This window comes from Loxodonta africana, chromosome 3, assembly GCF_030014295.1.
Source record: "Loxodonta africana isolate mLoxAfr1 chromosome 3, mLoxAfr1.hap2, whole genome shotgun sequence".
Taxonomy (NCBI): Eukaryota; Metazoa; Chordata; class Mammalia; order Proboscidea; family Elephantidae; genus Loxodonta; species Loxodonta africana.
The window spans coordinates 200432536-200449307 of record NC_087344.1 but is presented as its reverse complement, the minus strand read 5'-3'; positions in this window follow the sequence as shown (position 1 = coordinate 200449307).

Sequence of the window (16772 nt, the reverse complement as noted above, 5' to 3'; positions counted from 1 at the left end):
AAGCCTACAAGGATGAAGTGAAAAGATTGTCTACCATTTTTTACACTCTTCATGAGTTGCATCCAACCTCAATGGTGAAAGAGCTTATCTTCAGCAAATTGGATTTAGCAAATTAGAGATATTAAGAAAATGGAAAGAGGAGCTAGGGTTTTTTATCTACCAAAATTAATATTTCCACAATCAGCTCATTTGTGTTAGAAAAAGGTGTCTGAGGGTCAGAACACTGAGCTAAACTCAAACTTTGTTGTAAGCAGGGGCAGTGAGGTTCGAATATTCTCCTATTCCCACAGCAATCATTGATAGTCCAAATTTCGTTGGACACATGTGTCCGTTTACAGAAGTATTTCCGCTGGTAGAGTGAGTGAAAGCTCTTATTCATACCAATACAAAACATAAACTAAAATGTGATGAATAACTCTTCTCATGCAGTCATGCTCAACAGGGTGAGGTATCCCTGTGAATGCCCCGAGTGACCACAGGCTTTAGTGGCTGTGAGGGTGGGTAGGCTTTGGGAGTCTTAGAATTTCTAATTAGAGATTATCTGCCCACAAGCCACTGCCTGTGTAGGTTGAACTTTTTTCTGAATGGCCTATTTAACTTTGACTTTAAATCACCCCTCTCTGGGTACTTTAAAAGATTAATTTTTTTCCCCCTAGGATAGAGTCTGTTTTATAGAGATGAACTCTGGGGACCTAGAGGAAAAGTCACTTTCCTTAGATCTCCCGATGGATTCTGGCAGATTTTAAATGAAGGCACCTCTCCATTTCCTGTTCTCAGTTTCCAAAGTCTTTTCTCTCTAGGTCCCATTATCCCCTCTATTATGTAAATGTCGTCCCCAAGGACACTCTTCTTACACATTAATAACGATTACAAGAATATTATCAAAGGATCAATGTGCTAAATGTTAGCAGCATTGCTAAGGGTTACATTGGAAATTATAAGGTTTTGAGAGCTCCTGTAGCTTGGATTGGAGCCCTGGTGGCTCAGTGCATAGGAGCTATGGCTGAAAACTAGTTCGAATTCACCTACTGCTCCTTGGAAGCCCTATGGGGCAGTTCTACTTCCTCCTATAGGGTTGCTATGAGTTGATATCAACTTAATGGTAACTTTTGGTAGCTAGGATTAAAAATATTTGAGGGTGAGATGCCCTCCTAGCCATTGGCATTAGATACAGATTTGCTCATGAATGACACAAAACAAATCAGCCAACTGGGGAGCACCTAGTAAGCATGTCATATATTTTTGGTGTGAGTTAATCTAGATTTTTTTAAATATGAAAAAATACACATATAATTGTCTTAGTTAACTAGTGGTGCTATAACAGAGAAACCACAAGTGGATAGCTTTAACAAACAGAAATTTATTCTTTCACAGTTTAGGAGGCTAGAAGTCTGAATTCAGAGGGCCATCTCCAGAGGAAGATTTGTCTCTCTGTCAGCTCTGGGGTAAGGTCCTTGTCATCAGTAGTTTCTCAGCTCAGGGACCCCAGGTCCAAAGGACAGGCTCTACTCCTAGCACTTCTTTCATGGTGGTTATGAGGCCCCTATCTCTCCTATTATCTCTTGTAAGATAAAAGGTGATGCAGGCCACACTCCAGGGAAACTCCCCTTACATCTGATCAGGGCTATGACCTGAGTTAGGGTGTTGCATCCCACCCTACTCCTCTTTAACAAAACCTAATCTTGCCTCATTAACCACAGACAGAGATTAGGATTTACAACACACAGGAAAATTACATCAGATCACAAAATGGAGGACAACCACACAATATTGGGAATCATGGCCTAGTCAAGCTGACACATATTTTAGGGAGACACAATTCAATCCATGACAAAAATACAAACAAATTGGAAAAGTTTTCCTTAAGAATTAGATTCATAATTTGTTTTCTTCACATTGACAATACTCATGCATATTCAAATAAAAATTGATTCATAGAAATTCTGCTTACATGTAAATTTTCAGAAGCGCATTTAAGATATGGAAGAAGACATAAAATTAGAGATTATTTAGAACCAGGTTACTTAGAATTTCAACTCTAGAAGATTCTGTGTGCAAAGAAGAGAGGTATACATCATTCTTGAGGGATGGTGTACGTATCAAAGAAGGTTTTCTAGAAGATGTGATCATTAAGCTGAATCATAAAGGACAGGTAAGAGTCTAACAGGCAGAGGGAGAGAGGTCATTCAAGTTAGACACCCAGTAGAATGGAAAGGTAAACATCCCAGAGTGCAATGTGTGTGTGTGTGTGTGCGTGTGTAATCACGTGTGTGTAGGGGGCAAAAGATGAGGCAATAGGCTATAAAAGTAGACAAGGACTAGGTCAGGAAGGGTTTTGTGTTCCAACCTATGGCACTCAAGTCATTGAAAGGTTTTTTTGTTTGTCTTGTTTAAAGCTATGTGATGCTCTTTTATTGTTGCATAAACCCTAATAGGTAGGATTAGCTACATTTTTTTTTATTGTGACAAATATGTTCATAACAAAACATTTGCCATTTCAACTTACTTCACATATGTAATTTAGTGACATTAATTGTATTCATCGTGTTGTGCAACTATCATCATTATCTGTTTCCAGCTTTTTCCATCAGCCTTAACAGAAGCTCAGTGTCTCCTAAGCAGTGAGTTCCCTTAGGCCCCTCCTTCCCGCCTGCCCCTGGTAACCACTAATAACCTTGGGTCTGTATACGTTTTCCTGTTCATGGAAAGATTTTAATACAAGAAATTAAATGAAGAATCCTTGTTTCAGTAAAGTCTGGAAGCCCTAGGAGGTCATGTAAATGGCTTCCTGCCATTAATGAGACATATTTAAATATTTACCATTTCTCCTAACCTAACACACATTAAATAATGTTTGGGGACAATGCTTTGGGGAGGGATCAGGATTGATAGTTGTCACTGTATTAAAAGAAAGAGAAAAGGGTCTGCAGAATAGATAGCAAAATCTTTCTTTCTAGAGACAGCTGGGCCTGTGTAACTGGAAATGCTGGGTTGAGTGAGAGCTGTCTGTTAAATACCTCCTCGTATTAGCAAAGCTCCTTGAGTGGCCTTGAAAATCACTGAAGTGCCAGAGGCTTTATAATCCAGAGCTTAAGTTTACTTCAGTGATATGTGAGGAATTGTTAAGTGAGAACACCAGCCTGTCTATTCACCTTAACAAGTGAGAGCCGACAGCCTCTCCTGGATCAGAAAGGCGTGCAGGGGAGAAATGGGGAAGGCATCCAGGAAAGCAATAGCTGAGCCAGGGGAAAGGGTGAAAAGGCGTCCAGGGGTACAGGATAGCAAGGCCCTGGCGGGAAGAAGCAAGGGTCCACTCACACAAAATCTAGCCTGTGCCAAATATAACTAAACGTCTCCTGTATAATTTTGGTTTGTGTGGTTGTAAGATTTTATGGGCTCTTGGAACCAAGAGGGGAGACCAATGAAGAAAGCAACTGTCAACACATGTTCTTGAGGAAGTCATACATTTCAATTCAACTGGCATTCAGGCGCAGTGTTGACATAATAATTTTCAGGCAAAGGTGTAAGATACATCTTTTTATTCAGGACTTCAATCAACTGCTGGGACTCCCTGCTGTAAAGACTGACAACCAAATGTGGGTTAAATGAAAATAATCTAATCCAGGGAAGGAGGTGCCAGTGTTGGCTGAAGTAATAGTGAGTATTATGATTTTTCAAAGCCACAGAATATAATCCTTATTCCAGACTAACTGCTTCCTTCCTTCTAATCATCCAGAATAATGTCTCTGCAAGTGTTCTAATCTATCAATAAGAAAAAAAGTGATAATAACACATTGCCTGATTGTAAGTCATATATTCCCAGCAGTTTAAATTAAATTTCATTGAAAGGAAGCCTAGACTGGGGTTATCTACCTACTATGGGCTGGTTACTCCTCTCTGAGCCAGCTGGACCCTTACTTTGTTTTCTGGTAAACTTATCTTCATAGCATTTATTGAACCCATTCTAGTTATATACTAGGAACTCTGCCAAGTTCTTTATGTAGAGCATTTGATCCAACCCTCACAGCAATTCCCCGAGAAAGGTCTTATATTAACCCAATTTCCAGGAGTCAAGACTGAGGCATAAATTTGCTAAGTGACTTGCCCAAGGCCATACTCCTATTAAGTGACAGAACTAGGATTTGAGCCTATGACTGTCTGACTCCAGAGCTCAAATGCTTAACTACATTACATTATGAGTTTAGTCTTTTCTAAATTGAAAAGTATTAAGTTTCCTGGTTCATTTATGGCCTGAACCTCATACCTGGTTCTTATTAGCTCTTTGTTCTTAAAGAGCGTAAGGAATAAAAATGTTTGCTCGGTCGTGATACCACAATAGGTATTGCTCAAAGTGAGTTATTCATCTACAAACCAAGATTTCCTAGATGGTTATCTGAATTTGAGAAAAATGTAAGAAAATTCAGGAATATTTGCCTCTATAGGTAAAGAAAAATATATTTTGAGATTTAGCATCCACTTAAAAAATTTTTTTTAATTTGATTAATATATATGTAACAAAACATTTCAGCATTCTTCATATGTATAATTCAGTGACATTAATTATTTTTAGCATGTTGTTCAGCTATTACCATTATCCATTTCCAAATTTTTCCATGATGCTTAACAGAAGATCGGTGGAGGGAGGAAACAATGGGGACTTTGGGTAACATTGAACTTATTTCATTTCAAAAAATAGATTTTTATTATTCAAGTCCCTGAAATAAGGGGCTGTACAGAAGAGATTATAAGATATTGGACTGCATACTAATCAAACCTTCCAAATACTTTTTATTAATAGTCAGAATGTGGACCCTTTCCGTGTTTAGAAACTTTGCTTGAATAGTGCCCATTCAGCTAGTCTCTGAATATACCATTTTCAATGAAGTCACTTTTAAGAGGCTCCAATTTTTTCAGAGGAAAAACTTCTATTTAGATGACTTTATGGTCTATTACACTACAGCAAAGAACGATCATATTTCATGTATTTCCCCATCTCAGTAAGTGGTAATACCCTTTATCCAGTTTCTCAGACCAAAAAATCTTGGCATCTTGTCTCTCTTGACTCCCCTCTTTCTCCAGCCCATTCGCTCTACCTTTGAGTTATGTCCATAGTTCAACCACTTCTCACTCACCACTTCACCACCACTGCCTAGCTCAAGCCACCATCATTTCTCACCTGCACTATTGCAATAGCCTCCCAGCCAGTCTACATTCTTACTTCTCTATATTTGTCGAACAGTGGCCAGAATGATCCTCTGGAAATGCAATTCGGTTCATATCCCTCCTATGCTCAAAGCCCTCCAGTGGCTTCCCATCTCATTTAGAATAAAATTGAAAACCTTGACAGTGTCCTACAAAGCTGTATATAATCTGATGCACTGAAAATATTCTGATCTTGTCTCCCACCTTTATCTTCCTCACTTACCACATTCCAGCGATGCTGTTCTCCTTGCTGTTCCATGAACAAATATCCCCCAACCTCAGGGCCTTTGCATGCCCTTTCCCCTATGCTTGCAAAGCCTTTCCCTTAGCTATCTACATACTTCCACTCCCATACTTTCTTCTAGCCTCTGCTCAAACTTCACCTTATCATGGAGGCCTTCCCTGAGAATAATATATTTAATAAATACATATAAATGTAAAATATATTTCCATTTTCAATCATTCTTCATTTCCTCATGCGCTACTTCTTTTTTGATCTTTTAGATTATAATATATAACATAATACATAAAAGTGTACTGAAAAGTATGCAATTTATTAATTTATCATAAGACAAACGCCTTTGTAACTATGGCGCAGGTCAAGCAATAGAACACTGTCAGCACCCCAGTGTTGCAGATCTACTATAACTTGCTCTCAATAACTAATCCCTCCTTTCGCCATAAAGGTGGCCAACATTTTGACTTTTGTAGTAATCATCTCCTTGTTTTCTCTTGATGTTTTATCACCTTAGTGTGCACTCCTAAAAATATGGTTCAATTTACCTGCTAGATGAACTTCTTATAAAATGAATCACACTGTACATATTCTATCTTGCTAGACTCCTTTTGCTCAGTGTTGTTTTGTTTCACGTAACTCTAATGCCTTCATTTTCATTGTAACATATTATAATGTATGATTATTTACAGCTTACTTATATTTTATATTCTATTATTGATACAGATTCCTGTCATTTCCATTTTGAAACATTATGAACAATGCGTATATGAACTCTCTTGTATATGACTCTTCATATATGTGTGCATACATTTCTGTCAAATATATACCTAGGAATTTTTGGATCACAGATATGGGAATGTTAAAATTTAATAGATAATTCCAAATTGTTTCTAAAGTGACTGTGCCAATGTACACAGCATGGTGGATGTGTAGAAGTATCTCACTGTGATTTGCATTTTATTTTCCCTGATCACTAATTACGTTGCATTGTTTTTTATTTTTGTTAGCCCTTTGAACGTTTTTTTTTTTTTTTCTGAAGTACCTACTCAAACTTATCTGTTTGCTTCTTGGGTTTTTGTTTTGTTATTTGCTAATTGATTTGTAGGAGCCCTATGTGTTGTGTGTATGAACCTTTCTTATTACATGCATTCCCCACTTGGTGTCTTACCTTTTCATTCTCTTAGGGTGCTTTTAGATGAAGAGAAGGTTATAATTTTAATCTATTCAAATTGTTAATCTTTTCTTTATACTTTGTGTTTTTTGTTTTTTTTTTTTTTACATCCCGTTTAGGGAGGGCCTCTTTCCCTCCAAGAAGAACATGAATATCTTCTACATTATCTTCTAGATTTATTATTTTACCTTTTGTATTTAGTTTTAAAGTCTACCGGGAATTGATATTTATTTATTTATTTGGTGTTATTTGAAGTAGAAGTCAACATTCATTTTTTTCATATGGATATTCAACTGGCCCAACACCATTGTCTTAGGCTAGGTTCTCTAGAGAAGCAAAACCAGTAAAGTGTGTGTGTGTATATGTATATATATGTATATATGTATATATATATATATATATATATATATATATATATATATATATATATATTTACATCAAGGAAACAGCTCACTCTATTGTAGAGGCTGGGACATCCCACGTCCATGGTTCAGGATAGAGGCCTCTACCAAGTCATGCAGCTACAGAACCTGGCAAGCCCAAGATGGACAGGTCAGAAAGCAGGGCTCCCACTCATAGGCTGTGAAGGTCGCAGGATCCCAAGATGGGCAGGCAAGACCACAAGGCTTCTCCTGATTCACGTAGCTGTAGGGGCTGGAGAACAGATGATCAGCAAGTCTGGGTGCAGGATTCTTGCTTGCAGGCTGCGAAGATTGATGGATCCAAAAATTGACAGGTAAGCTGCTAGCTCAAGTTCCAAGAACCAGAGGTCAGGTAACAAGAGGCAGATGCTGAATCCAGAATAAGTAAAAGCCTTGGCAAGGTGAGCAGGAAGGAGGTAGGTGTTGGACAGCAGAGAGATGAAGGCTGAAGTGGCAGTGAGCTGCTGTGGCCCCCACCCCCACTGATACCACTCAACAGATTCTATCATGGGGGTGATCACATATCAAATTTCAACACGGAAGTGTTCACAACATTATACAACTGCCAAAATACTGAAAATAAGAGCCCAAACAAGTGGGCACACAATCTTAACTATTACAGTTCACCCTTGTCAACTTGCCACCTGTACACATCTCCCCAAACCATACATAATCTCTGACTAAACATGATACAACTAACACATGCACAACCAAAAACACACTAGTCCCATTTAAGTCTTATATTTTATAAGTGAAGAAAACAAAAATGTCTGATGCACACATACAAAGCAGAAATACTCATAACAATTACAGTCCTTGTTTCTGCAACTGGTCACGTGGCAGTAACTGGTACTTAGAACTACCTTCTTCCACCACCCATTCTGTATTCCCTTTGCCCTCAGCAAGCACCTCAATTGGTCATGGTTCTCTGCCTCATGGGATGACCCAAACCTTCATTCCTGAAGTGTCTGGGCCATTAGTAGACATGTTGGAATTAGGTTGCTGTAGTTTTCAGTTGACTTTAATCACAGGGCATGGTGGTACTAAGAGACGATCTAAGGGATCTCTTGCATTCCAGACACACTCTTCTTTACTTCCATTATGTGATATCAATTTGATTTCCTCTTGATAATCAGGATAAATCACACCAGCCAGTATGGTTAACTCCCTTCTTTGACTGTTTATTCAGAGGCATAAGGAGCCCAAAGTGGCCAGGTGGCATTCTTAGCTTCCAGTTCAATGGAATTAGTGATGTGTCTCCAGGTGGGAACATTCCTTTCTTTGGAACTAAGACCTCTGGACCTGCAGAGCATAAGGTTGTGGGGACAAGAAGCAAAAATTTTGTGAGTGGGTCACTAGGGGTAATAGTGAGTGGTGCCACTCCCATTTCCACACCTTGATTCCTGACCCATGAATCCTGGCTATGGGAGAAACAGCACCGTATATTGGGTGCTGGTTTAGAGCATATACAGCCTTCTGGAGAACACTGCCCCAACTCTGCAAAGTATCACCATCTAGCTGGCACCATAAGTGTGTCTTTAGGAGGCCATTCCATCATTCTATCAAGTCAGCTGCTTCAAGATCATGGGAAACATGGTAAAACCAGTAAATTCCATTAGCATGGTCCCACTGCTGCACTTCATTTGCTGATCAGAGGCAATGCTGTGTAGGATACCATGACGGTGGATAAGGCATTCTGTAAGTCCACGGATAATAATTATGGCAGAAGCATGGCATGCAGGGAAGGCAAATCCATATCCAGAGTAAGTGTCTATTCCAGTAAGGACAAAATGCTGCCCTTTGCATGATGGAAGTGGCCCAATGTAATCAACTTGCCATCACGTTGCTGGCTGATCACCTCGATGAATGGTGCCATGTCAATGACTCAGTATGGTCTCTTCTGCTGTTAGATTGGGCACTCAGCAGTGGCTGTAGCCAAGTCAGCCTTGGTGAGTAGAAGCCCATGTTGCTGCGCCCATGCGTATCCTCCACCTCTGCCACCATGGCCACTTTGTTCATGAGCCCTTTGGGCAATGACAGGAGTAGCTGGGGAAAGAGGATGAGAAGTTTCCACAGAACGTGTCATCCTATCTACTTGATTGTTAAAATCCTTCTCTGCTGAGGTCACTCTTTGGTGAGCATTCACATGAGATGCAAATATCTTCACTTCTTTGACCCGTTCAGAGAGGTCTATCCACATGCCTCTTCCCCATAAATCCTTGTCTCCAATTTTCCAATTATGTTCCTTTCATGTCCCTGACCATCCAAACAAAGCATTGGCCACAGTACATGAATCAGTATACGGTCACACATCTGGCCATTTCTCCTTCCAAGCAAAGTGAACAACCAGGTGTACTGCTTGAAGTTATGCCCATTGGGAGTATTTCCCTTCACCACTGTCCTTCAGGGAGGTTCCAGAAAAGGGCTGTAGTGCTGCTGCTGTACACTTTCGAGTGGCACCTGCATATCATGCAGAACCATCTGTAAACCAGGTCATAAGGAACTCCCCATGGGGCCATAGGTGCAGACTGGGAGATGGACGATAATGTGACAGGAGTGGAGACCATGGGCATTTGGGCCACTTCCTCATGCAACTTACTTGTGCCTTCAGGTCCTGCTCGGGCCTAATCTTGTATATACCACTTCCATTTAATGATGGAGTGCTGCTGTGCATGTCCAACTTTATGACTCTGTGGGTCAGACAACACTCAGTTCCTGATGGGCAGCTCAGGCTACGTGGTGACTTGGTCTCTACTAAGACCCAGTAATAAGCCAAAAGATGTTTCTCAAAAGGAGAGTAATTAGTTACAGAGATAGCAGGGCTTTGCTCCAAAATTCTAAGGGTCTGTGCTGTGATTTACCAATAGTGGTCTGCCAAAGACTCCAAACAACATCTGTATCTGCCATAGATGCTTCAAGAACCATTGGATCAGTTGATTCATATGGCCTAAGTGGCAGAGCAGCTTGCACAGCAGCCTGAACCTGTTGCAGAGGCTTCTCTTGTTCTGGACCCCACTCAAAACTAGCAGCTTTTTGAATCACTTCATAAATAGGCTGGAGTAGCACACCCAAATGAGGAATATGTTGCCTCTAAAATCTAAAGAGGCACGCTAGGCACTGTGCCTCCTTTTTAGTTGTGGGAGCAGCCAGATGCAATAACTTATCCTTCACTTTAGATGGAATATCTTGACAAGCCCCACACCACTGGACCCCTAGAAATTCCACTGAGGTGGAAGGTGCCTGAATTTTTGTGGGATTAATTTTCCACTCTCCAGCACACAGATGTTTTATCAATAAGTCCAGAGTCATTGACATTTCTTCCTTACTAGGTCCAGTAAGCATAATGTCATCAGTGTAATGGACCAGTGTGACATCTTATGGAAGAGGAAGGCAGTCATGGTCCCTGTGGACTAAATTATGACATAGGGCTGGAGAATTGATGTAGCTCTGAGGTAAGCAAGTGAAGGTGTATTGCTGGCCTTGCCAACTGCTTCTGGTGTTCCTTTGAAGCAGGTATGGAGAAAAAGCATTAGCCAGATCAATAGCTGCATACCAGGCACCAGGAGATGTATTAATTTGCTCAAACAATGAAACTACATCTGGAACAGCAGCTGCAATCGGAGTCACCACCTGGTTAAGTTTTCCATAATCTGCTCTTATTCTCCAAGATTCATCAGTTTTTTGCACAGGTCAAATGGGCGAGTTGAATGGGGATGTGGTGGGAATCACCGCCCTTGCATTCTTCAGGTTCTTGACGGTGGCAGTAATCTCTGCAATTGCTTTTGGTTTACCATTTTCCTAGGTAGGGGCAGCTCTAATGGCATCCACTTGGCTTTTCCTACCATAATAGCCCTTACTCCATTTGTCAAGGATCCAATGTGTGCGTTCTGCCGGTTGCTGAGTATATCTATTCCAATTATTCATTCTGGAACTGGGGGAATCACTACAGGATGGGTTCAGGGACACACTGGACCTACTGAGAAATGGATGTGAGCCAAGACTCCACTAAGAACCTAACCTCCGTACACCCCCACTCTGGTGGGCCACAGTGACGTTTTGTGTCTCTTGGAATTAGTGTCAGCTCAGAGCCAGTATCCAGTAATCCTTAAAAAGCCTGATTATTTCTTTTTCCCCAGTGAACAGTCACTCTCATAAAAAACTGTAGATCCCTTTGGGAAAGGCTGGGAGAGAGATTAATGGTATAAATTTTTGGCAGCATATTGGAGTCCTCCCTCAAGGGGATCTGACCCCCTCTTCATTCAAGGGGCTGTGGGTCTTTAAACTCCCTCAAGTCTGGGAATTTATTGAGGGACTCTGACTCTATTATGGCTATTCAGGTTAGACTGCTCTTTACCTGACCTAGAATTCATGTTTGTACAGATCAAGTAAATAGTAGATTTCCCATACATTTCACTCCTAGGAACACCATGACTAAGTAGCCAATGTCATAAAATCATATGAGTCAGACTATTCTGATTATTGCTTTGACTCTGCTGCCCATTACTGTAACCATGCTCACCTTGCCTTTGTCAATTGGCAACATGGCCTCTACTACCATGGGGCCTAATCAGCCCTGTTGTAGTTAAGAGTATTAATTCAGTTAGGGGAGTTCCCACTGTCAAACCTGATTTATGTAAAATAGCAATAATAACAGTCTTGAAGGATGCGGGAGCTCCCTTCACACATTTATTCCTCACAGTTGTGGTAAAAAGTGTGTCCACTTGGTCTGTGGGTGTAACCTGATAAATCCACTCGAGCAAGCCAATTTCCCTAAGACTTTGGATACCTTCTTCTACAGTATACTAAGGCAGGTCTGGTACTTCAACTTGATTTAGTGTAGGCCACCTCATAATCCATGCTTCAGCAACACAACCAAACTATCAGATCCTTTCCTAACTTCTCAAGCTGAAACACTGAATAAAGAATCTGTGCTTAGTGGACTCATGTCAATAAACTCAGAGTGATCTTTCTTTATGTTCTTGTACCTTATCCCACACCCTTAACAGCCATTCCCACACATATTCCCCAGGTTTCTGTTTGTACATATTAGAAAAGTCAAGCAGTTCTTTTGGAGTGTAGCTTACCTCCTCCTGGGTCACACTTTGTACTCACCTTTTGGGTCTTGCTGGGACTTAGGTCTCGTTATAGGTCTGGAAGCCAGAATTGGTAGTGTGGAATTGTTCTGAGAACATTCAGCATTGTCTTGTAAGACTTCTGCCTCAGGAAATGACCCAGGCAATGACTCGGGAAAGAGCTCTTTACAGGAACTGAGCTAGGGCTAATTGCATTAGATGGGAGTGGAGGGGTTAATGGTTTTTCTGGGCAGGGTGGTGTAGCAGACAAACATGAAGTAATCTCTTAGATGGGAGTAGTTCTGTTGGCAGGAGTGATTTGACAGAATTCAGGGGCTCAGTGTCTCCAGCTTCCTAGTTATCTGCTCATATGTCCCCATGCCAAGTTTCAGGACCCCATTTCTTTCCAATCAATGCCCTCACTTTAACTTCAGACACATTTTAAGTTTGGCATTTGAGCTGGCATTGTAATTCAGCCACTATTACAATGAGAGTCTGGGTTTGGTTTTCTGCAATATCAGCTCTGTTACTGTAAGAAATAAGGCTTTCTTTCAAAGCACAAGTGGAAGCTTTGAGGTTGTTTATGCAGCACTTGAGCTTTGACTCTGAAGCCCACAGCACATCTCTTTCTTTTACTAGTTTGTCTAGTGAAAGTAGGAGCAACCAACCAGCTTCCTTGCACTTTTCATTATGACAAAATTGTAGAAAGGTATCATATATGCAATCACTCAGAGCCTTGCCTTTCACCAACATCTGATCTATTGGTGGTGGTATTTTGCAAATTTGAATTGCCACTTCACACCATGGATTAGCAGTGCCCTCTTTACTACTGTAAGCAGAGTCATCACCATCGTTAAGACTAACCAGACTTGAAAACCAATTTAGAAAACTCATCCTTACAATTTTGTTTCTCTAGAACCACTCTTGGTACTAAATGTCTTAAGCTGGGTTCTCCAGAGAAGAAAAACCAGTAAAGTGTATATATATATAAACCAAACCCGTTGCCATCGAATCAATTCTGACTCATAGTGACCCTACAGGACAGAGTAGAACTGTCCCATAGAGTTTCCAAGTAGCGCCTGGTGGATTCGAACTGCTGACTTCTTGATTAGCAGCCGTAGTTCTTAACCAGTATTCCACCAGGGTTTTCAAATATATATATAAAGAGAGATTTATATCAAGAAAACAGCTCACACATTTATAGAAGCTGGAATGTCCCAAATCCATGGTTCAGGATAGAGGCCTCTACCAATTCACGCAGCCACAGAAACTCGTGAACCCAAGATCGACAGGTGAGAGAGCATGGCTCCCACTCACAGGCTGTGAATGTCAAGGAATCTCAAGGTGGGCAGGCAAGACCGCAAGGTTTCTCCTGATTCACATAGCTTCAGAGGCTGGCAAACCCAAGATCAGCAGGTCTGGGAGCAGGACTCTTGCTTGCAGGCTGTGAAGATGGATGAATCCCAAGATCAACAGGTTAAGCCGCTAGCTCATTTTCCAATAACTGGAGGTCAGACGACGAAAGGCAGCTGCTGAATCCAGAACAAGCCAAAAGCCTTGGCAGGGCAAGCAGGAAGGAAGTGGGCAGTGGAGGGCAGAGAGATGAGGGTTGAAGTGGCTGTGAGCTACCACAGGCCCTGCCCCTGCTGATACCACTCAGCAAATTCTGTCATGGGGGTGATCACGTATCAACTTTCAACAGGGAAGTGATCACAACATTATACAACTGCCAAAATACTGAAAATTATGTCCCAGCCAAGTGGACACACAATCTTAACCATCACAACCATTTATTTTAAAACATAGTCCTTTCCCCAATGCTCTGCAGGCTTATGCTCCTCATAAATTAAATGTCCACTTTCTCACAGCCTTAATTACTGTAGATCCATCACATGTCTTCGTGTCCAGTAGAACGAGTTCTCTCATGTTGTATGTCTTCTGCCAGAGAGTATTGGTTATTCTTAGTCGTCTGCATTTCCATATGGATTTGAGAATTATTTTGGCAAGGTTTGCTAGACACATATACACACAAACCTCTTTGGGATTTTGATTGTATTTGTTTAGAATTTATACATCATTTTGGAGAGTTTGATATCTTTACAACACTGTGTTGAGTCTTTCAGCTCATGAACATGTGTTATTGTTCAACCACTTACGTCTTTGGTTTCCCTCAATAATATTTTGTAGTTTTCTTTGCAGATAACTTTTACAATTTTAATATCACTATGCATAGGGACTTGATAGTTTTTATACAACTGTAGTGAAGGTTTAAATTTTCTGTCTAACAGATGTGTTGTTATATAGAAATGTACTTAATTTTTGTATATTGACCTTGTACCTAGCAAACTCACTAAATACACCGATTGTCATTATTTTTGTTTGAATTCCTATGGGTTTTCTCTGTGCATAGTTATATAATCTGCAAAGGACAGTTTTATTTCTTTCCATTCAATCTCTCTTTTATTTATTTTCTTAACTTACTCAACTGGCTAAAACCTGTAATACAATGATAAACAAAAGTGAGTCTAGAAGGCATCCTTGTCTAGATCTTGATCAAAAGTGATGTGTCAAATTTCATAATTAAATATAATGTTTGCTGTGTCTTATTTTGTAGTTATTCTTTATTAAACTAAAGAATTACCTTTTTTCTACATTTTTTAATTTTTTCTACAAATGGATGTTAAATTTTGTCGAATGATTTTTCCAATTTATTTTTTCTTACTCTGTTAATTGTAGCTGATTATCAAATTTTTCAATCACCTCGCATTCCTGAAATAAACCAAATTTGCCGAATATACTTTATTTTTTAATATGTATTATTGGACTTTTTTTCCTAATATTGCAATTAAGATTTTTCATCTACTTGAATGATATTAGTCTCTAATTTTTTTTTTTTTTGGTTTGGATATCAAAACTATCATGTTTGCATAACATTAATTTAGGAGCATTTTTCTTTTTTCATTCTCTAAAAGAGTTTTGCATAAGACTAGTGTTATTTTTTACTCAAATTTTCTAAGAATCTAACAGTGACGTCTTCTGGGACTATGGCTTTCTTTGGAAAAGATTTTACATGATGGATTTAATTGCATTAATAGCTTTAGATTATTCTGTTTTTTCTTACGTCAGTTTTGATAAATCGCACATTTTGCAAATAAATATTTTTGTTTCATCTAAATTTAAAATTTATTTAAAAACTCTCTTCATACTATTTTTATTTTTAAAAATATCATTGATAATTTGGATCTTTTCTCTTCTATTCCCCAGTCAGTCTTGCTAGAGATTTATCGTTTTATTAGTCTTTTTCAAAAAACTAAATTTTAGTTTTTTTTCTTGTTTATTACATATTTGTTTGTTTTCTTCTATTTTCTTCGAGTTTACTTTTGCTGTTAATTTTTTAATTTCTTTTTCTAAATGTCCAGTCATTTGTTGTTTTATTTCTTCCTTATTTTATTGTGCTTTAAGTGTACATTTACAAATCAAGTCAGTCTCTCATTCAAAAATTTATATACACCTTGCTATGTACTCCTAGTTGCTCTGCCCCTATTGAGACAGCACACCCCTCCTCTCCACCCTGTACTCCCGGTGTCCATTCAGCCAGCTTCTATCCCCCTGTGCCTTTTCATCTTGCCTCCAGACAGAAGCTGAGCACATAGTCTCATGCATCTACTTGATCCAAGGAACTCACTCCTCACCAGTGTCATTTTCTATCCCATAGTCCAGTCCAATCCCTGTCTGAAAAGTTGGCTTTGGGAATGGTTCCAGCCTTGGGCTAACAGGTCTGTGGACCATGACCTCCAGGGTCCTTCTATTAAGTCTGGTCTTTTTACTAGAATTTGTTTTTGTTTTTTTTTATCCCACTGCTCTCCTGTTCCCTCAGGAGTTCTGTGTGGTGCTCCCTGTCAGGACAGTTATCGGTTGTGGCAGAGCACCATCTAGCTCTTCTGGTTTCAGGCTGATGTAGTCTTTGGTTTATGTGGCCCTTTCTGTCTCTTGGGCTCATAATTACCTTGTGTCCTTGGTGTTCTTCATTCTCCTTTGGTTCAGGTGGGTTGAGACCAGTTGATGCATCTTACATGGCTGCTTGCTAGCATTAAGACCCCAGATGCCACACTTCAAAGTGGGATGCAGAATGTTTTCTTAATAGATTTTATTATGCCAATTGACTTAGATGTCCCCTGAAACCATGGTCCCCAGGCCCCTGCACCTGCTACTCTGGCCTTCAAAGCATTGTTTATTCAGGTAACTTCTTTGCTTTTGGTTTAGTCCAGATGTGCTGATCTTAACTGTATAGTGCTTTGTCTTTCCCGTCACCTAAAGTAGTTCTTATCTACTATCTAATTAGTGGATACTCCTCTCCCACCCTTCTTCCCTCTCCCCTCTCATGACCATCAAAGAATATTTTCCTCTCTGTTTAAACTAGTTCTTAAGTTCCTATAATAGTGGTCGTATATGATATTTGTCCTTTTGCAACTAATTTCACTCAGCATAATGCCTTCAAGATTCCTCCATGTTATGAAATGCTTCACAGATTCATCACTGTTCTTTATCGATGTGTAGTATTCCATTGTGTGAATATGCCATAATTTATTTATCCATTCATCCATCTATGGGCACCATGGGTGTGCATATATCTGATCATGTAAAGGCTCTTATTTCTCTAGGATATA